We start from the raw sequence: 23,786 nt of genomic DNA on the forward strand, positions 1-23,786 counted from the left end.
ACTATGCCCAAACTAGTTGGTTTTCTGATTTAATTTAGTTTACATTCTGAAGGATTTTCACAAGGTTGCGCTGAAAATACTGCTATTTCCACACCGGTTTATCATTGTTATACTATTGCCACAATTACCTGTCATCACAGTCAAATTTATATCAGGACAAGAAAATGGTTCCTCAGAAATTAAACAGCACTCCCTGGTGGGATAATTCCTTCTCCTGAACTTTCCAATAATGAAAACTGTAAGTAATTTTGCTGTAATTCAGACCACAGAAGACCCTCTACTGTTAAACCAAACTCTAATGTTTTAACTAGGACAATGACTTGATGTTCAGCTGAAAATTTCCAAAGACACCTAAAGCTGTAAGCGGGTTCCTACACAAGATTACAACATCTCTAAGTAAGTTAGGCTCCAAAATCAGACAGCTGAGGTACTTCTGCAAATTCCTCCAAAGCTTATACAATGAATGGCCTTTTGTGATATTAGGCAAATAAATACCTTTGAAAACCTGAGCATGCATGTCATCAGCTGTCACTGAGATTGCAGGTGTGGGGGTTTGCTGGCCACATCTCCAGGGCTGGCTCTTCAGACCCTGGTCAAGGACAGCATGGGTGCCAAGCACTCTCTGGTCACACTTGGTCAAATAATACACAGCCAACGAAACCCTGAACATTTCAGCGGGAAATATCCATTTTCAGCCTTGCTAGCAGCTTATGATCTCTGTAATTTTCCCCTACTGAAATGAATGCAATGCCTGGTGGCCATTTTCCTGCAGGGATTTTGCAGTTAACTACACGCTGGATAAACACCTCAATGGTGTTTACTTTCAGAGTGAGATTCATGTCACGAGCTTTAAAAGTTAGATGCTTAACTTCAACCTGGACTTGAAAGCTGCCTTTAAAATCAAAAGAAATAGGAAAACCTCCAGAGTAATCATTTTGGTTTATCTTAGATTGGGATGAATCGCCCAGCTCCTCCCAATGACTACAGCCAGGCTACAATAACTAGCTCACCCTTAATAGCCAGGCTGTCAAGTCAAGATGGATGGATGCAGACTAAGGAGTCAAAAAGGGGTATTAGCCCCAGACTGGAATGAGTCTACAAAGAGTGTTTTTAGCGCAGACACTTTCTGGACAAGAAGCCTGTATGAGAATCCTCTAAGAAGCCTATATTTTTTGTTCTTTGGGTGGACCAAAAGAACTCTACTAAGCTATTCTACCTCACAAACCTGAGCCCTGGAGGTCTGGCAGGTTGTCACTATCTTTACATGCTGTTTTATAAAATGCTATTTATCAGCTGCCTGAATATGCAGCTGTGGGAGCACAACCTCTCTGGTCATACACCTTGCCAGTCGGCCAGATCCCTGCCTTGCTCCCTCCACGACTTCTCTCTGCGCTGGGGAAGATCATTGGAGGGTGTCAGGTCGTGAACAGAATGCAGGGACAGGCAGTCTGCCCGTGGGATCGCGCTGCTGCTGGCCAAACGCCTCTGTGCTTCCATGAGCTGGGGCTGAAGGACCGGTGAACTGACCTCCAGCAAAACAGAGGGAAGTATTTTCAGCTCTGGGCATCAGGGCATTTCCATGGGCATTCCCACCCTGTTCAGGACACCACACTGATCTGGGGTCTTTGCTGAGACCTGTTTTCCAGGAGCATTGCCCTTTGGCAGCCTCTCCTGTCGGATCCAGGTTTGGGCGTTCTCCCCCTTGGTTCAGACCCTGACACTGTTGTGGTTACACAAGGCTCTGCTCTACAGCACCGTGATATAGGTGTGCACACACGCTTTAGAGGTTATGGGGGCACCGCCCCCCATCTCCACATACCTCCATCGGTCCCCCTGCACCGCTGCCTCCTGCACCGCCACCGCGCACTGCTATGAGATGAACCCAGTTATGGCCCTTATTGACAGAGGCCTCCTAGGAAGAAAACTCAAAGACTACCCAGGGTGTGACAATTTTTTTTCGCTGGAACAGAATTCACACTGCAAACAGAGCTCATCTGCATGGGAAACAACTTGGGGAAGCCAAACCGAGAGCAAACCAGAAACTGAGACTCACTGCAAAACTCACCACTTCTGCTTCAGATGCTCAGCACACACGCCTGACCTGGCTGCCTCTGACAGAAACACATAGCAACCAGCATATTTAAAACATGGGTGTTTTTTTTAAAAAAATAATCCTTACCAAAACAAGACACTCCACTGCACACACTTCTGCCCCTGGGGAGATGATGAAAGGACAAAAGCCCCACGTGTGAGCTGCTGGTCATGTTGCACAGGGTGCTGCAGGAAGGGGCTCCATAAGGAGCAATCCTGCAGCTCCCGCGTGGAGCCAACACGTCAGGATTTCGTCCTGTGCGCCTACCGGTGCGTACCTACACACATGCCTACACCTACATCCATAGTGCAGCCTGTTCATAGCACATCATGGCACCCTCGTTCAGCCAGACGTTGGATCTAGTGCCGCAGAGGGACAGGGTACCCGGGAGAGCGTTACGCTCGCTCAGCATCCTGTTGATTCCGCTGGGCTCCACCTGCACGCCTGGGCAGGAGCTGACCCTTATCTGACAGTGCAGAATTAGACTGAACGTCATAATCCCCAGCACAGAAAAGAAGGTCATAGCCAAGAGTTTTGATTCAGAGCAGTTTACGCCCTGGCCTTTGAACCTCCCGCAGCAGTAGGGTGGGGTGGGAGTGTGGGTGTACAGCTGAGTCACACCAGCACATCCCCAGGGCAGCCCCGAAAGCAGCTGGGGAGAGCTGTCCGGACCAGGAGGAGATCAGATAAGCACAGCAACCCGCTCCACCAGCCCCATCAACCCTCCTGCCGGCTGCTGCCCCGGCACTGAGCCTCCATCCCTCCTCACCCTCAAGCAGAGCATGGCGTGGAGGGTTTCACAGCCCCACCATGCCCCAGCAGGTGCGGCAGGCACCCCAGCACTGAGTAGCTTCACACGTGTTGGAGACATAGTGCTGCAGGGCACGTGTACCCTTGTCCTGCTGTGTCCCCACCACCGCTAACAGAGAGCACCTCCTCCAGCCCCACCAAGCTCTTCTGCAGCATCACTGCACCCAAAATAACACCGGCACAGGCAGGCAGGTGCCCCTCGCCCCAGCCAGCCAGCGGTGCCCTGGGGAGAGGGGATGGCTTTGTGGCCCCCCTTGATGTAGCCACACCTCTGGGGTGCCAGAATAATGAGGAAAAAGCTGCAAAACCCTGCTGGGGAAATGGGCTGATCCTCCACAGACTTGTCTCCTCTCTTGTGGAGCTGCAATGCTCTGGGTACCCAGGTCCCTTTCAGGCCTCCCTGAGTCCAGCTAACCCCCTGCTAGTCCTGACAGTTAATAGCATGGGAAATATATGTCCTGTGGACAGTGTTCAACTTGCTGCTATTCAGTCCCATCAGGTGCTCCCTGTTTTCTGTCTCACAGGAGAAGAGAGGGTGACTACCAGTGCCTGATTTACCTTCTCTGTGCCTTTTACTACCTCCTTTTTTATGTGCACGGATCATATCCCCTCATATTTATCTCATCTTCAAAATAAATGTTCCCCCTCATCCTTCAGTCTCTCCTCATCTGGAAGTCTTTCAGTGTCTCCAATAATTTTTGTTGCCTATCTCTTGACCCCTTCTATTCCTGCTGTATCTTTTTGAGATGGATTGACTAGAAACGAACACACTATTCCAGGCAAGACCACAGCACTGATTTATGTGCTGGCATTATAATACTCTCAGCAATATTTTTAATCCCATTCTTCCTCAAATTTTCTTTGCTTATCTGGCAGCAGCTGTACATGGAGAGTAGAGATTTGCACACGGATGTGTCTGTTGACGCTGCTCTCCTCTTTCCAAATGGTTACAGCTCATTTAGACCTCATCATGCTCCCAGTGCTCCTTGAGTGCAGCACACTTTGCATTTTAGTCCGTCTGCTTGCCAGCACACTGCCCAGCCCTACGGCTTTATCAGGGGAAAACTCTTGCGAGGTCTTGCACCTCTTTTCTTGACTAACCCAAAGATACCTCAGGCACTTGCAACTTTTGATATTAATCTGTTCACCTCTTTTTTTCCCCAGCTCATGAACAAATAGATTACATAGTACCGGGTCCTGTACACAACCCTTTTGCATCCTACTGTTAAAACTTCAGCATAGCTATTCCTCCTGTTGGCTCTCAGCTGGTAACTCACCCACAGCAGCAGCCTGCCCTTCGCCCAGCTGTCCTGTAAGCAGCCCTGCAGCCTGCCTTGCAGAAAGGGCAGCAACATTTCCCCACTATTGACTGACTCGCAGTGCCCTGGTAAGGGACCATCCACCTTACAGTCCACAAAGTGGAGGCTGAAGATGCTTCCTTCCTCCCTGGGATAGGATTTGAGATAGAACAAAGACAAGGGATGGGAAAGAGGTTGGGAAACACTAACCAGGTATCCTGGACTTGGGCTCCAGCTTCCCTGGAGAAGACCACCACAGAAATAAAGCCTGAGAAAGGATCACAGCCATCTGGGGCTAAATAAATCCCCTCACCAAGGAGAGTCCTTCAACACAACCAGCTAACGCACCTCTGAGCCCAACATGGGCAGCAGATGCGTGCCCACACTACCAGGCGTTATCCTGGCCGGCATGGGTGTCCCCGCTCCTGCTGGGCAAAGCACTGGGTGCAGAACTGGCTGCCAGAGACACGTCTCCCAGCCAAGCCCTCTGCATCTTTCCAAGAATCGAAAATGTGTTTCCTCCTTCACCAGGCATGTTTCTATTCAAATCAGTATCAGCCATTCTGCAAGAAATTTGCCTTCCTGCATTTATTTTCCAGTAACAAAGCTGTCCTCAGCTCTTTAGAGCTGGTATTTTTATTTTAGTTAGTTAGTATTTTTAAACATTACTACTGCTATAATAAATGTTAACCATTTGTGCAGAGCTCTCAGTGCCTTGGCAGGGGCCTTTATATGTACAAAATAACAGCAAATCATAATAAATAATAATAATAAATTATTATGGTTGATTACAAGGGAATGTGCTACATTTTTATAAGCTCTGGACCACCTACAGCTCACAAAATATAATGGGAAACATTAAGCCTTTAACTGGTTTTATACATTCCCTTCCCCCGCTTCTACTCCCCATGTTCTGTAATAGATTTACAAACAGGGTAAGGGGAGGGGGGGAAAATCTTCCCTTATAAGAATAGCATCAAAATTCTCCTCAGCTTTCCAGCTGCTGAGTGTTTCTGAAGCCTTCAGTGAAATGCAATTAGTATCTTTTACCGCCTGCCTTCTGGGGATACTGACATTATTATCTTATTGCAGTTTCACCTTGACATGCAGATCACAAGGCAGCGAGCTGGATTCTGTCTCGAGACGCCTTGAATTGTGGCATTGCCCCAGCTGGCTCAGTGAGTCGAGAAAAGGAGAAGGAGGAAAAAAGAGAGAAGAGCCATTTTCTCATCCTGTGGATCTCGGCTTTAAAAAACCGCACAAATAAATACAGGGAAACGGGGGTGGGGGTGGGGAGGAAGGGAAGGTGTGCTCCTCTGTAGCTCCCAGGAGGATGGGCATGGCAGAGGGGGGCTTTGCCTGTGCCCACACAGGCCTGGGCTTCCAGCAGGACCCGCTCCCCCTCCCCTGTGACCCCCAGCACATTTCAATTCCACATGGACACGGTTCCAGATCTCTGCATTTCGCTGCAAAAAGGAAGGGAATAGGAAAGAAAAAAAAAACGGAAAGAGGAGGAAAGGAGGAAAACCCCACCGTCAGAGTCACTTTACATCTCAGAAATGATCACAGGATCACAGGGACACAAGGCGCAGCTCTGTAGCTGTGCTAATAACTTTGGCCCTACGCAGTGCTGAGCCATCCGATGGGGAATGTTTGCAGCCACACAAGTCTCTCCTCTGAGGCTTTTTGTGATCGGCAGAACGTGACATGAAGCTTCACGGTGCACAGCCGGGAAGAACAGCCTCCTATCTCTGTCAGGCAGCATTTCTCCAGCCCCCAGAGCTGTTTTGGGGAAACCCTGAGCCTGTGTCTCCCTGTCCCTGCCACATTTGTGGTGAGGAGCACCAGCCTGAAACCTGCCTTGGAGACAAATGAGACGGGTGAGGACAAAGGGCACTTTAAAGCCCATCCCCATGTGCATGGTCTGCTCTTAAGCAACCCAAAACCTGAAGCCAAAGCATCCCAGTGACTTCTAATATCCTTGAATCTGAACCAATAGCCATGCTGTATGAAAGGAAGTGTTGCCTAGTCTTATTTAACACTGATGCATCCATTATCACAGCTGGGAAGCAATATTTAGCTGGAATGCACAAAACAGATAGAGATAATCTGGGTGGCTTCACCCTCCGCAGGTCTGGCCCAGGGCAGATGCAATGACCGTTATGTTTGTCAGATGAGCCACACAGGAGACAGGGTTCAGGCGCAAGACTTACATTGGAGCTGCAGAAATTGTGTTGTTGCATATGGAGTCAGCAGAAAATCCAACCTGTTCCCTGCCTTTCTTCAGCCCATTCTTCTGTCTTATTACTCTTAATTAATACTAATTCTCTGCATTCAACTCTAATGGTCTCATACCCCTGAGAAACCAATATATGATAGCTTTCATGTATTCAAATCTCTCTACCCCTAAGAGGGATGAGATAGGAAGCCTCGCAGGATTCACACCCAGGGAGATCCCTCCAGAACCACCTCTCTCGTCTGAGATCTGGTATTTTTAATTCCAGTGGAAAATGGGAAGAGATGTTTTCCTGGTGCTTGGTTACTTCCAGTTCTCTTCCCATCAAAAATCACCATACCCAGAGAGGTACAAAAACGAGACCGACAAATATTCAGGATATTTCCAGCCTTCCACTGTCTCTCATGCACCACCCTGTCCCTGGCCACCTTGCTGATTTTAGATTGGTATTGCAAACCCCAGCTTGCAGGTATGTCTACTCAATGCAGCGGCGTGCACATTTATTTCATAATTATTTCTCTTCATATGATTACAAAAACACAAAACCCAAGCAACATAAATCTCCCTTGAACCAAAATGAAACTCCCTGTGGCTGCCAGAGCCCATGGTGCCTCTCTGGAGAGGACCAGAGAGGACCCAGGAACTAGGCAGATGACTTGGTACCCTAATGCACTGTTTCAGAAACACTATCAGGGACGGGTTTGTAAGAAGCCAAGCATCAGCCCAGCTCCCTGGTCTTATGCCATGGTGGCTGCTAAACAAATAATCACAATAGCCCAATCTGTAACACTCTCATTTTTTGCTGCAGGTGGGTTTGGGGTTGTAAAAGAAGTGCCATGCAAGGAATGCTGCTGTCTCTTGAAATTTTCATTAAAATGTTTCATTTAAAAATATTTGGAAAGAAAGGACAGTTAAACAGGGAAACGAGTATTCAATAAACCTCCTCATTTTTCTGATGCTAGACTGGCACAGGCAGCTCCTAGGAATTAGTGATTCCAGAGAGCAACTGGCTAATTTCCAAGGGAATAGGGAGAGGGGAAGTGAGGAACAGTAGTAATTTACAGCTTAACCCATTTGTATTTTCTCTTTACAGCTCTCATCTGGATTACCAAATGCAAATTATTTATCGTATTTTATTGGCAAACCCTTTCAGTGCACTAGTATGTGAAATTCCTGGTACCTTCCAAAAGCCCACTTTTGCAGCTAAGAGGCCGCATCCCTTATGAGCCTTACTTCGAAAGGTGAATGTCCCTTCAAAACCGGAGTGGGCATCTTCGCCTTTACACCACCACAGCATATGGCCACCAGCACCCTGGTACAGACCCCAGCTCTCACCGGCAGCATCAGACAGATCTCCCTGAACTATTGTTTTCTGTTGTTGTTATGATCATCAGGTGAACGTAACACGAATGTAAAAGGACCCAGCTGGTATTAGAGACTTTCAAGATTACTTTCAAGATTCTAGGAGAGGATCAAATGAAGGAGAAAATTAAATTAAACAAGCAGCACTTAATTATGTAGGCTGCTTTTGTACTCTCCTCTTCCTCTATGTAGTAGTTTCCACCTGAAAATCTTGAAGTGCTTTAAAGCTGGTAATTAAATCTCAGAACTACTGCAGACAAGGATGCAAGGCAAAGTGCAAGCAGTTCACTTGATCTTGTCAAGGTTTGATTATAAGTGAACTTTGCATCTCTCCAGATCTCTGCTCTGCCAGGACACTCCTTGCAAGTTAACCTAAGGTCGATGCAAATGCTTGGAATAATGTTTCTGAATGAGGGTGTCTATTAAAAGGGAAGTTGCAGACTGGAGCAGGAGGGAGCAGGGATGTGTGGACTGTCCTCCTGGGCACTCAGCCCCATGTGCTGGGGCTGGTGTCCTGGGGCAACCGCAGTGCCAGGGATCTCCCTGCTCTGGGCATCCCACCTGCACCAGCAGAAAAGTGCTGCTCCCCCAGCATTTACACTGGTCCGTGGGGATCCAGGCACTGTGATTGCAAAACCCGACATGATAATGCCAGCCTGGAAAGCCATATCACCTCCCTTACTCCATTGGGGATGTTTGAAACCAGCAGCTAGGTAAGAGTACCAACTGTGGGGGCCAGCAAGAGCCAAGTTCATCCCCCATCAAAGCAGTCCATGTGGGACAACACCTAGAAACGCCCGTGGTCATGTAGCTACGGAACTGGGCAACACCCCTGTCCCAGTGCAGAAGCCCACAGCTGTTGATGCCCAGGCCTTGTGCCCTCGCAGGTACAGAGCTGAGCACTTCACGGGGCCAAACACTTCACATCAGGGAAGACTCCTCTATAGGGGTGGATCTCGCCCCTGTCAGCAGCCCGGCAGCTGGGATCCACCCTGCCAGGACAGCCCTTTGGGCACAACAGCATACACACCAGAGGCACCAGGCTGTATGTCATCACCAAATTGCTTCAGAGAAGACTGGCTCGGTGGCATTCGAGAAGCTGCTGAAGAGCAGCTTCAGCATAATGTGGTTTAAGAAGTTATTTTCGGAGAGCAATGAGAGCACAGGGCGATGCTCATCTGGCAATCAAGAACATTAGCAAAAGTTCTGGCAGTGGATCCCAGAGATGATGAAAATTAAAATATCCTTGAAAGCATAATCAGAAATCTGGTTGGAACAGATGCTATTGCAACACTGAGACAACTGTAAAGAGGAGGATCTTCTGAGAAAGTGCAGTTTCACAGCATGAGAAAGCCCAGCTCATGTTTTACAGCCTCCTGATACAAAATCATGCTTGTTACTCTTGGACTGCTGCTCATGCAGGAGCCTCCTGGGAGGCTGAGATAGAGACACCACCAAAGTACCCGCCTTTCCTCTTGTGGCGAACCAGGTGCTGCTCTGCAGCTCCCTGCAAGCTGTGAAATCGGTGGGGCTGGTGCCTGAGCCTGTGGATGACTCGGCACGAAGTGGAAGTGGAGGGGTCAAGCGGTTGGCAACAGCCCCACTGCACGGTGTGGACGTGATGTCAGCCCTGGCTGCAGGGTTCCTGCCCTTGAGGTTCAGCTGCTGAAAGGTTCCCATTTCAGTAGCCTCAGTATTCTCTGACAGTGAGGAAATACTTGAACAATTTTAGTAGCCTTGGAAGGTTCTGTGGGTTTACATTTGGTTTTGGATACCGAAGTCCTTATTTTTCTCTTATTTATTCCAAGCAAAGCAGGAGTAACCCAGTAGCATCAGCTGAGCTCCTCGAGTGTGGCTTGGTGTGAGGAAGAGGAGAGCCAGCTGTCAGCCCGAATCAGCCTGTGCCGCTGGTCAGGAGGGTGGTTTTCTGTGGCACCAAAAGGGCTCAAATTGAGACAAAAGCCAAAGTTATGATTTTGTTTGTTAAACAAATTACAAGACTGGTGGGGAGAGCAAAGAGCAATTAGAATTGCTAGTGAAAGCCCTTTTATTTGTAAGCTTTTTAAACATAACTATAATATATTTAAAATTCAACTGTAAAGAAAAGAATCTGGAGCTGGCTAAGAATGTCAGAACAAATGTTGTTCCTCCTTCAGAGAAAAGATTTGCCAAATGCTTTGAAAGAAGATTTCGCTGAGCTGGGTGCAATTCTATGAAAACTTCAGGTGAATCAAAAGAACCTTTTCCTCTGGCAGCTGCTCCATCAGCTGGGAGCTCTGCAGGACCGCCTGCTCGCGGAGCTCGGCTGGTGCTCCCGGGGCCATGGGGCAGCTCGCTGGGGCAGGGGGCAGCAGCTCCTCTGCTTACAGCACATGGGGCTCCACTCGTGCCTGGGCCGCTGCCGTGGCAGTCCTCCTAGGGCTGTAGAAACATTTTCCCCAGACCCACCTTGACAACCTTGGGTTTGGGTTTTGGTTTTGGTTTGTTTGGGTTTGTTCTTGTTTTTCCCGTGGCTTCCTGCCCTCAGACTTCATTTTCGTGTTCAGGATCACCCTCTTTCTATGCCCTCAGCCGAAGGGAAGGTCAGCCTCCTGGTTGCATTATGGGCAGAGGAACTTGGCCCATGCTTGGGGAGTGAGATCAGGAGACAGAGCCTGGTCTCCAGCAGCCCTGCAGGGCATCGCACCTGTTGCATTGTGTCCTCCTCCTCCACGCAGCCCCATGGCTGCAACTCGGCTCCTTCCCATACTGGGCTGGGACTGCAGTCCCATGGAAGAGAAGTGGGAGAAGAGGCAAGTGAGCCCCACCAGGATCAGCAAGGAGGATCTCAAAAAGCAAGAGCCCATCAAGGATTAAGCTTTGCAGTATCTGGCTTGTAACAGAGAGAAGGATGAGTAAGGATGTGCCTAACACTGAACATTCAACCCCGAAGTGAACACTGAGTTCAACTGCATCTTCACCCTGTGAGTGAGGTACAGATCCCCTCCTGCAGCCACATCTGACCACTGCAGCCAGATACTGCACTGATGGATGGAGCAGGAGGGGACCTGCAGACCTGCTGGGCACACAGGAGGAGTGACAGCCCCGGGGTTGCTGCTCTCTGCTCTCGGGGTCACCTGTGTGTTTTCCACCAGCATGGCCACTCAGCAGAATGTAGGGCATTTCCACGAGGTGGGCATCAGCCTCTCAGGGAAGCTGGAAACCAGACATCAAGACAGCTGCCCACAAAATGATTACAGAGAGGGCGGATGGCCCTGGCTGTATCCTTTCAAAGGGAGTTTATCTATCCTGCATCCCAGGAGAGGCTTCTGGCTGGAGGGTCTGGAGCTGGTGCAGGCGTTTTCCTACAGCAGAGCCAGAGGTGACTCAAATCAGATTTCAGTGTGCCTGGGGTGTCCTGCTACATGGGTGACTCCCTGAATCGGGCAGTCCAGATTAATTTCTGGTGCATGCAGCCCAAGCAGGTCTCCTGTGTCTTGGTGATGATATTTACACGATTTGAGTTTTGGCTGATAAGAAAATCTACGATTTTAAGCACTCATGACTGCCAGCAAATATAGGAAATAGGTAGGGCTTATTTGTTGGAGCATTCAGCATTTGTTACAGAGGTTTCACTCTCCTCCACCCAAGATATCCAGAAATAAAACCACAAATAGTAAAGATTTAATCATTCCCATGCAAAAGACAATAGCGTTTCTAATGCTCAGCACTACCACCTTGGGAGGCATTTTAATGCCAATTACAGCTTTCATTACGCAGCACTGGCCCCAAGTCCCCCTTTTCCCATCACAACCCTGATGCAAATTGCCAAGGAGCCCATCTGAGCAGGGTCAGCCTGGAGAGAACTACTGAAATTCCCAATTCTCCAATGAGACCAGATCCTATTGTTCTCCCAGACTCTTTTGTAATGTCAAGGGTGATAGATAAAAATAACTCCGACTCAATTGTTCTGCTATTTATACCCTGAAAAGTCAACAGCATAAAGGCTACCAGCCCTTGGGCCGCGCTGGAGTTGATGATCCATTTTCCATCTGCTTGTCCTTGTAGGTGCCATGGCGGAGGGACAATGGGGCAGAGGAAATCAGGCTGTTGGAAGATAAAGAGGCTTTTCAAAAGCCCAAAGGGCCGTTCAATGTGTAGCTTGCAGGGTAAAGAGGCCCATTTGGGCCATTGTGTTCCCAATGCCAAGCAAGTCCATGACAATGCGCGGAGTCACTCCTTGGCTGGGGGGTTGTACTTGAGAAGGACCCAGGCTATCAGCTCCAGAGCACAGGTCTTCTGTTGGACAATGAATAGAAAATCTCTATCTTCTGATGCTTGCCAAAAAAGAGATGGGTCTGAACACAGATGCAAAGAAGCCTCATCCGAAGGCCATCAAAGAATCCGGTCCTACCAGCCTTAAAGTCTCTGAGAGAATGGGGCTTGTCAGGGAGATGCAAACTGAATTTTCTCCATGGCACACAGTAGCCACAGGAAACAAAACTCACCTGCCAAATCTAGCTCTGCAAAATGCCCCTGCTTTACTAAGCAACAATTTTGTATTATTCTTTGGTTAAGGAAAGGCACCTTATTCAGTGGATTTAGCGCAGCAAAAAGCATGTGAGGCCGGTAAAGCATCGGCATCTGGGCAAAAGGAGCATCCCCTCAGTCTGGGAGGTGCTCTCCAAAGCAAGCCAACACAGGAGCACCCAGAAAAATAAAATGACCGGTCAGGTATCACCTGCAGGATTCATTGGGAAGAATGAGTCACCAAAGTGAGAATTAGGCAGGGCAATTCATTTTCAAAAAGAGAAAATATATTCAGCTAATACAAATACCATTCAGAATGAAGTTATGAGCTTTGCTTGTTTACTTTGAAATTACCCATTAACTACTACACACTAATTATCTACCTTTCTGTTTTGTTTTGTTGGTTGCTTTGTTTTGTTTTTTCCTCAGGAAAAATTTGTTCATCTTAAAGGCAAATAAGTGCCAAGAAAATCATGCCACCCACTACATTTATGATCAAAATAACCATTCCTTTTGATAAGTTCCAGCAGTTACAATGTCCCAGAGAAAATGTATTCAGTGAAGATCACTCACTGCTGAATACTTTCCTCACTTCTTCCCTCAAACCAGTTGTTTTGTTTTTACTTTTATAAGCAGGGTACTTTTTAATAGGGTAATTTGTACTACAAACTCCTGAAAACACGTTTTGATTTTTTGGTGTTTTTTTTTTTTTAAAAAAAATTTTATTCCTAAAGCCCTGGTGTTGAAACACATGCAGGTAAAAGTGCTTTGACATTTTTATTTCTTTATTTCCAGATTGCTCACTAGAGAGCCAGAAGTCACTCCTTGCCTCTCAGTCAAGGTCTGAGTAAAATTTAGACACTTGCATAGATAATCAGACTTCTCAAGTTATTCCATGAAAGGCAGGAGGACCTAGGCTAATATTTCCCAAAATGCTGACACTATATGCTCTAGATTATGCAGACCATTACTAAGGATTTAAGCACATATTTGCTCCCATCTGCTGCAGGTAGCACAGCGTGCCTCTGCAAAAAAGGGAAGTTATCCTATTTCTAAGCAAAGCTGAGTGGAATAAAGGAGCAATTTGTTAGTCTAAGAAGGTCCCAAGTGAAACAGTGTGGAAGGGAGCTGTTTGGGCTGGGCAGAGCTACCCCTGCCCTCCTGCAGCACGGCTGGGCCAGGGGCCGGCTGCTCCTGCAAAACACTTTGTCATCCTGTTGTCACTTCGCACCTCTCATCCTACCAGTCTTCATTTGTCTGCTTCACCCATCTGCTGCTTCCTGACATAAACCAGGATAGATGTCATGGAAGAGAAGCGCTCTCTGTGGTTATTTGTTCATGCCGTTTATTTAAGACATCTAATTTAGGGGGCTTGCCCAGTGCTAACAGCCACGCAAAGCCACCGCGAGCTTCCAGAAAAGCAGGGCTAGGGGAAAAGCGGTGACGTGACGTGCTGGATGGCTGAAACATCAGGATCCTAAGCACGTGCCTGGAAGGTGCTATTGAGCCACCATTTCCATAGCCAAACCTTGAATTTTTTCAACCTCCATTTGGAGTCATCCCAGAATAAAAGGAATTTGGTTTTTTTTGGAGATGCAAAGCAACTACCACCCCACTGATAGGAGTATCATAGGCTCCTGCAGAGCTGGCACCAGATGTCCCGGGGGAGGACCCCTGTGCTGGGTGCTGATCCTGCCCAGCAAGAAGTGCGAGCACACTCGCTCTCACAGGGGGCACAGCAGCATGAGGGTGCCTCGCCAGGGGACATGCAACCATTAGGGGCCCTGGGGTTACTGGAATTACAACAGAAACTTCTTCCAACTTTTGCAGGTATCCTGGAACTGGAGAGCCAAACTGAACGTGAAGAGGCAGAAATCAGGATTATGTATTGAAATGTCACAAGTCCTGCCTCCCACTGACAGGTAAACACCCCAGTTATGTCACTAAGCACCTCAAATTTTGGCAAGATTATAACTTTGCTTCTTGTAGCCATCCTCTATAGCAAGTCTCAAATAAGATCAAAGAAAGCGCCCTTCTCATTTAGCCTGCAAATGTGTTCCCTTCCCATTCCCACAGGGATCCCTTTTCTTCAACTCTGTCATGCCCTAGTTGTAACCCCTTGCATGTGGCCTTTGAGAAAGTGATTCGCAAAACATTAGCAAGCCTCTGGAAAGAAAAAATGGACGTGGCCTCAGCCTGACATCCATCTTACCTAACATTTAACATCCGTCATCAAAGATGATGATGGAATTGGACCTAGGGCTCCTTACTGCAGGGCAGGGGAGAAGTAGTTGGGCAAATAGTTAAGTATAAGGTTGTAAAAGCCATACTAACTGGTCCCAGCTCTTTTTGAAGACCAAAATGGGTGTTTTCCCCTTATTAGGCACCCATCTGTGTCACCCAGCTCTAATTAAGCATCTGCTCTCCAAGAGGCTAACAAGTTCTTTTGCTGATAATCCAACCAGCCTGGCAGCATTATTTAGAACACAGCCACGGTGAGTGTCTGCTCTGCTCTGAGTCACTTCGTTGTTAGAATAAGATGTAACTATATCATTATTTTAGGAGACGTATTAAATATAATCCAATTATATGGTGGATACATGGAATTCCCGATGATATGAGAGCATACTGCTTTATTCAGGGCAGGGGGAAGATTTAAAGAGACAGGTTGTCACTGGGCATCAAAGGATTTGGAATGATATTTAGGATAACAGTTTACAGACATGGAGCAAATCCTATTATAATGCCACATGGCCATCAGGCTGTCACAGTGGCAGGTACATCGCATGTCTGAGCAGAGATGCCAGCCAGAAGCGTGGTCACCTGGGAGGTGCTGCACGCTATAGCCAGTGTGCCCAGTGCTCGATGGAGAACTGGGAGGCTTTTGTGTGCACCAGCAGCTGAAGTATCCAGGCAGCCTCTGTGTTACCCTCTGCTCCATGGTGTCCTCCCTGCCAGCTGCATCCTGAGCTATGGGAGCATGCTGACCCTAAAGGGTGTGAATTTGGGTTCACCCTGCAATCCCTCAGGGACAGGGCAGGGAAAGGAACACGGATGCAGTCAGAAGAGTGAAAACCGGCATTTACCAAAGCATTTGCTCTGGACCTGTGACCCTGTGTGAGTCCCTAGTGATTGCCAGTCAGGCAACCATCATGCCTCATGATGAGGTCCTGACTGTTCTTTGCAAAGGGGCTGATTCAAACCCCATGGCCAAGAAGCCTCTCCGTGCACTTCACCCGCCTTTGGTTTAGGCCCACAACCATAAGAGAAATGGAGAAAAGAGCTGGGAGGGTAGCAGGGCCCGAGGGGCTGGTTGCTCTCAGGAAGCCATTCAGCAGGAGCATGTTTTGGGCTTTTTCACAAATGACTCGTAATCAACAAAATTCCAAAGACAGTGAAAGTGTAAAAGCTGTTCCATTGCCCAGATAGCATGGGAACTCTCCAGTGCTATAGGGATGAGTTCAGAAAACAGCCCAGATGGACGAACATGCCACACCACAGCATCAGCCCAGGCCAGGAGATGCTGGGGGAAACGCAAAATTCAGCCCCATGTTTGCCAGAGCTGCTGTGGCTGAACAGGGGGACCCACAGCCCCCATGCCACCTCACCCGAGGTGCTGTGGAGGAACACAAACCATCTCCTTCACCTCCCTCAGCCTCCAGTCAAACACCATGTGCAGCAAAGAAAAACCTTTCCTGCCTGCCTTTGCTTTTTTCCTCTGTCTTTGTTTGCTCTTTTATCTCAGCAGCACTCACAAGTCTATTAGCTCGGCTGCCAACAGCCGTCCCCCCCCCGCCAGCCCGCAGCAGCACCATCTTTGCTCACCCTCTGCCTCGCTGCTCCTTCTGTTTGTATTTTGGGTACTCAGTCCCCGACAGCACATGGGACTGTGCCACGGTGGCACCTGTCTTCTCAGTGAGGTGCCGCACACTGAGTTGCCACCCCACCGCGGTGGAGGAGGATTAAAGGAATAGATAGACATTTGCTGAACAGGACACTTTCCTTGCATGCAGCCCCTGGGGAGCTGAGAGGACTAGCAGCAGGAATACATAAAAGCCCTGGACAGTTTACAAAAGAGAGGAGATTCATCTTCATCGGGGTCTCAAAAATCCAGCCCTGTAGCCCCAAAATTAAACCTCAGCCTTGCTGCTGCCAAGGCTCTGCCAGCTTGTAAGGAGAGCGAGGACGGCCGCAAGTTACCAGGAGCGACAGGATTTTTTTTTTCTTTTCTTTTTCAAATGCAGGTATTAACCCAGCTAGCAGCACTAACACCCACAGTCCTGCCCTGGTTAAGTCCTGGGAGTAATTTTCACCTTGTAGCTCTGCCTCCCACCAGGAGCTCTGCAAAAGGAGACAGAGACACGTGCCCAGGTCACGCAGACCCCAAGCTTCAGAGGTTTTTGGTGTCTGAGGCCCTGCAGGGCTGTGCTGGGCTAAATGAGGTGCAGCGACGTGCCACCGAGGTAAGGCACGAGCCTCAGCCGGCAACGACAGCAGCGCTCACACGGCAGCCAGATGGGCGCAATAAAAGGCTCATTAATGGGGATCGTTGGACCTCAATTTCAGATTGCTGGATGAAACCTTCTCAGTAAGTATCATTATTATGGTACTCTCAATCAAGTCAAGCAGCTTTATGACAAAATCAAAAGTTGTGATCCAAGCAGGAAAAGGATGGGGTAAGCAGCCTATTTATTTTGCTTTGGGTTCACGGCAAGAACCCAGCAAATTGCCAGGATGCAAGAATGATGGCCTCATCCTCCAAGCAGGTGAGGCAGCTTTAAATACCATCACAGCCCGCTGCCCTCTCAACCCCAGAGCCCTCTGGCCTCACAGCGGGATTATGTAGGTACCGGTATGCCAGTCTGCAGCTCACAAACACAATCGCAAAATCTGGAGATGGGCTCCCGCTGCCCACATCCAAATCGCTGTTCACGGGCTGGGGAGAGCAGGGTTTGCATGCCAGGTTAGTCCACACTTATGATGACCTCAGCATGAAAGTATCATTTGCAATATGTGACCTGTTTAGTATGACTGCCTGTGCCATTTTGTGGTACCTTTGTTCCTGCACAGATACAAGATGTTAAAATGAGGCCCTTTACAGCCAGGGCTTGACATCAAGGCAGGAGGTGAAAAGACGCAGAGAGGGCTGGGGAGAGGCACTGACCGAAGCCAGCCAGCCCCCACCCAGCGAGCTGCACGGCAGCATCCCAGCCATGCACTACGGTCTTCCTACAGAGAGCTTCATGCTGCATTTACCCCTTATGACTTCTTCTAGATACCGTGTTCCATCAGAATCCTTTTCACTGATTCACTCCCTTGTCTCCGTAGTATCTGCCATTGTCCTGTTCCACATGCAGCATTTTTGCTCCTTTGAGCTCTGCAGAGTTCAGATGCCACCAGGCAGAGCTGGTGCACACAGGAGGAACTCCCAGCCCTATCTGCAATCCCAGCCAGACATTTCTTGGCTAAAGACCTGATCTTTCTGCTGGTCCTTCATATGTAAGGCACCTCCAGAAAAAGGAAGAGCAGAGTGGGTTAATCACCAGGCTGGTGGAGAGGGGTAATTCAGCCAGGCTGGGGTCCTGCTGGGGTGGCAATGCTGCACCATCCTCTGCCTCAGGGCTGTGGGTCAGCAACACCACATGGCACCCCAGGACCTTTAGATTTTGGAGAAGCTGGCTTCTCATTCCTCCCGTGCATCTCAAACTATGGATTCCTCTGCTCCCCTGGCAGCACATCTCCCAGCTGTCATCTCCACTCAGAGGCGGAAAGCTGAGATGTGGGGCTGTGGAGCCGCTGCTGACTGGCAGAGAGGGAGGGAGATCAGAAGATCATTCTCTGAAGAATTAAGATCCTAATCTGCTTTAAACTGCTCAGAGCAGCTACAGGCCCTCCTGAGGCAGCATCTCATCTCATCGGCAAGGACAAGCAGATGAGGCAGAGCAAGGCGGAGTCTGGCATGGGATTCACAGCCACAAAACAGAGTCCTGCAAAGTAAAGATCAAGCTTCAATTAGACTTTGCCCTTCATTATGTAAGTTTACTGTTGCCCTTGCTCATTAAAAGCCAGTGGGAAGAAGCTGCAGGTAGGATGAAGCATCAGAGGGATTATACAAATTGCAGCTGTGTGAGGAGATCTGGTATCTCTCAAAATCATCAAGCACAAGAGCCAAAGCCTATTCCTCCTCCCTGCAAAACCCACCCATCCCGCAGAGCGCCGGGAGGATGCGATGCAGCCTGCTGCGTGTGCACATCGCCCAAGAGCAGGAGCAGCCAGAGCCTTTTCCCAAACACGTTTCTCTTCTCTTTTGATGGTATGTATTGCACCAAGAAGATACCACAGCCCAAAGGAAGGTTTAGCCCTGGGAGTTTTGAAAATCCCACAGCACAGGCAGAGGAGAAAATGAGTCCGACCAGGACTAATTACCCTGATGCTGGCAAAGACATTTTGGTGAGGAACGGGGGTGATATTTCCATGCTGATCCCAGGGGACAAGGAGGCCTTGCAGGGAACCAGAGGTGCTGCAGGAGACCTCGCTGAACATCCTTGCCCAATGGACACTGATGCTGTGTGGGTTTTGCTGTGTGCCCCGCTTCCTGCAGGGCAGTTTCATCCCAACCAGATTCCAGCAGATGTCACATACCCAGTCCCTTAGCTATCACTGCAGAAATTTGCTCCTGGCATTGGGCAGGAGGGCAACATATATAAGCTGGGCAAGAGATGATGATGACGATGCTGGGCAATTCTGCTGTGTGCCTGCCGCGTGCACAGGTGGAAAGGCTGGGTTACAGCAGAGATGCTATAACTTACCCTGTGCCTCAGGACCAGATCCAGACTGCGAGCGACAGGAATGCTCCCCTTGCAGCGAATGGGCAATTTGGAGGCTCAAATCTTTAAAACTCCACAATATTTTCCTTCGTTACTACTTCATTACTTGGGAGCAATATCCTACTGTGGCAGCCTGGCTGCTCTGGGGGATCTTTCCAGCTGACTGCAGCCATTCCTTCTCCAGCACTTCACGTTTAGCTCCATGCAAGAGAGCAGCTTGGCTGTTCATGACCTCTCGGCTTCGGGATGCTGCTGCAGGGTGCCAGAGGAAAGGCACGTTCCCAAAATACACTAAAATCAAACCCACACAATCCCCGCTGCACAGCGAAGAGGAGGAAGGGAGTCAGTGAACAAATATTTGTCTGGCTCCCCTGCTTTCTAGCACAGAAAGTCTGAAGAAGAAAAAAAATCCAACTTTCCAGTAAAACTCAACCCGCTAATACTGCTGACACTGGGATTGTGGCAGCTTGGTAGCTTCCCAGTGTTTGGTCTAGTTTTCTTTTGAAGAAACCAACAGAACAGGGGGGAAGGAGATGGTTTCAAAGCATACAAAGCCAAACTGTTGAACAGTAAATCAGCCAACACCTTCCTTGCTGCTCCAGGACACTAGCAGTCGTGCCAGCTTCTTTTGCTGTCAGCACTGTTGGCTTTACAGCCCCTCCAGCAGTCCCAGGATTGTCTCAGCACGTGTCTCAGGTCACATCTGGATCACATGGCAGAGGTCTACACTTGAAGAAGACTGGTCAAGAGAGGCACCAGGGTGGTGGTCAACTGCTGGACGTTGGCATAGGAAAGCAATTCTGCCAACAGGAAGGCTAACGAAGCCTGATTTGATTTGCTGCGTGTCTCATTGCCTGGCATTTTATCCAAGGCAGACTGTGGGTTCAAACCCTTAGCAGACACTTAAGAATCCAGAAGGGAGACAGCTGTGAATGTCCCGACCACGGGAAAAGCTTCTGAGACCATCCTGTTACGGACAGGAGTCCCTGCACTTAAAGAAACCTTAGTCAGGGATAGATTCTCTGGTCCCTAATATTTCATAATGTGACTGTATTTTCTGCCTGTGTTTAAGATCTCTTTTCCCAGGTGGATCCTCTGATGTTTCACACTGCCAGAACCCATGCTGCAGCCCTTCTCAGTGGGGTCTTTTACTGTTAAAGTCTCTTTCCTTTACCTGCCCACCAACTTTTATGAAATGTGTAGTTAAAATCACTGAGATTTTACTCCTTCAATCACATGCCAGTGAAGCAAAGCACTGAGCGAAGGAGTTAATAGGTTAGGCTTGACAACAAGTCTAGGCTGAGTACAAGGAGTGCGATCACTTAAGCCACACTTCTTTAGGAGCCAGTCTAAAAATAACACAGAAAAGGTTATAAACAGGATCTTTAGTATTTTTTAGGGTAAAGCAAGTGTAAAGGTCTGAAATGAATCCTTGCTCATGCTCTCATGACACGCTGACATTCCCCATCAGCTCTCGCCTCTTCCAGACATGACCAATCTGCCTTGCCAGGCTCTGGCACTGGCCAAGGAAATGTCAGTGCTTGTGGTAAACAGATTTAAACATGGCCCTAAGTTTGAAAACAAGCCCCTTCTTTTTCACAGACCGCCTCATCCATCTTAACAAGTACCACTCCACTCAGGCTGTGTCACACCATGGTACTTCCCGCAACCTGCCCTGCACTGCCCAGGTGCAAAATAAAATGAGAAAAGGAGAACTGCAAGAGGGAGGCAGCATCGCTGAGCTTCTTCAGTTGTTCTCACACCCTAGGCAGGGAGGTGGAAGTATCCCCAAATTTTAACTTGCCCCAGCCCTGAGAAACACGAGGCTGGTATCAAAAGCATCTACTCAGTCTGCCAAGGCAGCAACGGATAGTGCAAATGAATCTTCCAGAGTGAGGGATAAGAGCAAAATCCCAGCTCCCTGCCCCGGCCAGCACTCCCCCAGGCACCTTTGGAGGAGCCTGCTCACAGCCACCAGCCTTGCCTGGGGCAGGGTAGAGGGGAGGAGGCCCACACAGCACAGGGCTAGAGGGGTTCTTTGCCTCATGCCATAATAAACAAGGGAAAAAATGATAAATACAGAAAGATTTGCAGTTTCCCTCCCGTACAAAAGCCCCTGCAGAAGCAATCGCCTCTGCTCTCCTGTGCATAGCACAGCTTGCTGGGAGAGGAAAAGATTTAGCGTTTGGGCATGCACGTGAATGCACTCGTGCACATACACAGAGCAAGCACCGCGCTTTGTGCATCCAGACTGGCACCCCAGGGGTTGACAGAAGGACACTGCAACACAGGCCACCGCTGCAGGAGCAGCCCAGCACTTACCCTGGCAGCAGAAGGAACCATCACTGCATCAGCAAAGCAGCAGATACGCTAATTGGATCTGGGCGAATAGGGGGAGGGAGAGAAGAGAAGAAAGGAAAAGGGGGGGAAAAAAACCCTAAACCCCTGACTCAATGGGAAAACACTACAATCCAACGCAGGCAGGATGAAACCAACCCAGTACAACATTGTCCGGTTAAACTCCCGGCCCTGTATTATTCCCAGCTCACATTAAGTAGCTCTGTAGCGTTAGTGCTGTTCTTGAAAGATAACTTCACCTTTCACCCCTTAAGCTCCGAGACACTCCTAAAAGTACCAGCATGTTATTATGAACAGAAGAGCAGTGTTAATGCTGAAATGCTCTATCCCCTTCTCCTCCCTTCTTGTCACTGCTGGATTTTAAAGCACAGCATTATTAAAAAAGAAAATATATGCTGGGAAAGCAGCACCCCCCTTCAGCAGCAAGCCCTGCACGTGGAGAAGACCCCCTCGGCTTTACACAGCAGGTGCCGAGGGGTTGCTGTTGCCAGCCTCCTCCACCGTTACTCCTCGACATTCCCTGCCTGCTGTTTCTCAAAGCCATCAGGTTGCTGCTGTTGTTCCCCTCCCCCCCCCCCATCCCCTCAGCAGGAAGGGATGCGAGCATGTCCCTCGGAGCGCAGGGACGATGCCACAGCGAGGACCAAGAAGAGTGATCTCCACGCACTTGAAAAATGTGTAAACATCCAACTAAAAATGCCTCAAACCCGAAGTGCTTTAAAGCTCCTGAGGCACAGGGTGCCTCCCCACAGCCCGGGTAGGGTGATGGTGCTGAGGGAGCCAGGATGGCTCGCCCTGCAATAGCTGGGCTGGCAGAGCTGTGCATAGTCTCCCTCCCAGCACTTCCCAAATGCCAGGAGGAGCCTTCCCTCTCCCTTCCCATCCTCCCTCCTTCAGGCACATCATCAGCAACTGCCTCAGCTCTTCCTCCCAGTTCTGTTGTTTTATGTTTGTGTTGCCTTCCTGAGACTGTAAAGTCTTTGGGGGCTGGAACAGGCTGTAATCTGTGTTTGTCAAGTGCCATGTAACGGCTAGCTAAATGTGTTTGTTTTCAACCGCTTATTTGTTTTTCAAAGGGGTAGTTACAGGAAAGTACACAGCGAATAAATAATTGGTAGGTGGAGCAGAGCTGGTAGCGGATGGGAGAAGCTGCTGTGTGGCAGCAGGGGCTGCAGTGACCCTGTGGGGAAAGGCAGATGTCACCAGCCAGCTTTTCCTCCCCTTTTCTTCCCAGCTTCCCAGTCGGGAAGGGTTGGGGATAACCCAAGCCCAGGGATGTACCCACAGCCCCTGTGGTGGCAAGCGCTGCCAGTGCTGGGCAGGTCGCTTTGCATGCACCCACACCAGCTGCCGGGCGCCCACCGTGGCTTTACTCCTGCAGGCTCACCTGTTGGCATTGCTCTTTGAAATGCTTTACACGTTTAGGGCTTCTGTTTTTCCACCTTCTCCTTGATGGGCATACCCTATGTCCTTCCTCCCGATGCTCAATGAAACCCCTCCTGTACTGCTTTTTCTCATGCCCGATTTGTGCAGCTAATGAAATTGTAATCACTTCCACAGTAGCGTCTGCGGTGCTTTGAACGCTGAACTGAGAGGCAGATCATCAGAAAATAGCCTGATTAAAAAGGAGTTTGGGGAGGGGGCAGTTTGCCTGAGGGTGACAATGTCTCTTACACTTGAAATGAAATGTATCTGTTCTGAAGAGCAGGAAAGAAAAGAGAAAAACTTTGACCCCTCCGGAGGTTCAGAAGCCCGTAGGCTGTTGGCCACTGGATTCTCGTACGCTGCGCTGTAGCACTTTAAAAAGTGCCTAAAAAAGCAAGAAACCACTAACCGGTGGACTGTAAAATACCCTATCACTGGCCAGCCATACGTGGCGAGGATGCCATGCCATGGGGTTAGCAGCAGTATCATATGGAAGGTAAAGATGCTTCATTGCATATATTAAAGGCAGCCTGAGCCCTAAACGCACCCTAAAGAAGATGGATCTCCTTGGGAGGCTGAGATCTATTCATCACAATCTGATTTCTAAGTGTCAATTAATCTTACTGCTTGTGTGTTGTTCCCTAGCCCTGACACATCTCTCCCTGTCCCTGACTTGGAAGAGTAATGGAAGACAGTGTTTGAGTATATAAAAGATAATTAATAGAAAACATCCTCCCTTTAAAAAACAACCACCAAACCAACCTTTTAGAATAATATGTCTTTCTACCAGCATCCATTTCCACGGATACGACTGGCAGCTACTGTCATTTGGGGAATGTTAATTGCTCAGCAAGAAACTTAGATAGTGT

The 23,786-nt window shown here is 48.9% G+C and overlaps 1 protein-coding gene across 9 annotated transcripts in view; it reads right to left on the reverse strand.

Annotated features, from left to right (window-relative positions):
* TNRC6C (trinucleotide repeat containing adaptor 6C) overlaps window positions 1-23,786 on the reverse strand; it is a 334,947-nt gene that overhangs the window by 158,084 nt on the left and 153,077 nt on the right. The window contains exon 1 of one of the 9 annotated variants that reach the window (XM_080393287.1): window positions 2,066-2,094. The exons of the other annotated variants lie outside the window; for them this stretch is intronic. The gene's annotated coding sequence lies outside the window, so the exon portion shown is untranslated. Of the gene's footprint in view, window positions 1-2,065; window positions 2,095-23,786 lie in introns of those variants that run through there. 9 annotated transcript variants of the gene reach the window in all.

This window comes from Falco punctatus, assembly GCF_963210335.1.
Source record: "Falco punctatus genome assembly, chromosome: 1".
Taxonomy (NCBI): domain Eukaryota; kingdom Metazoa; phylum Chordata; class Aves; order Falconiformes; family Falconidae; genus Falco; species Falco punctatus.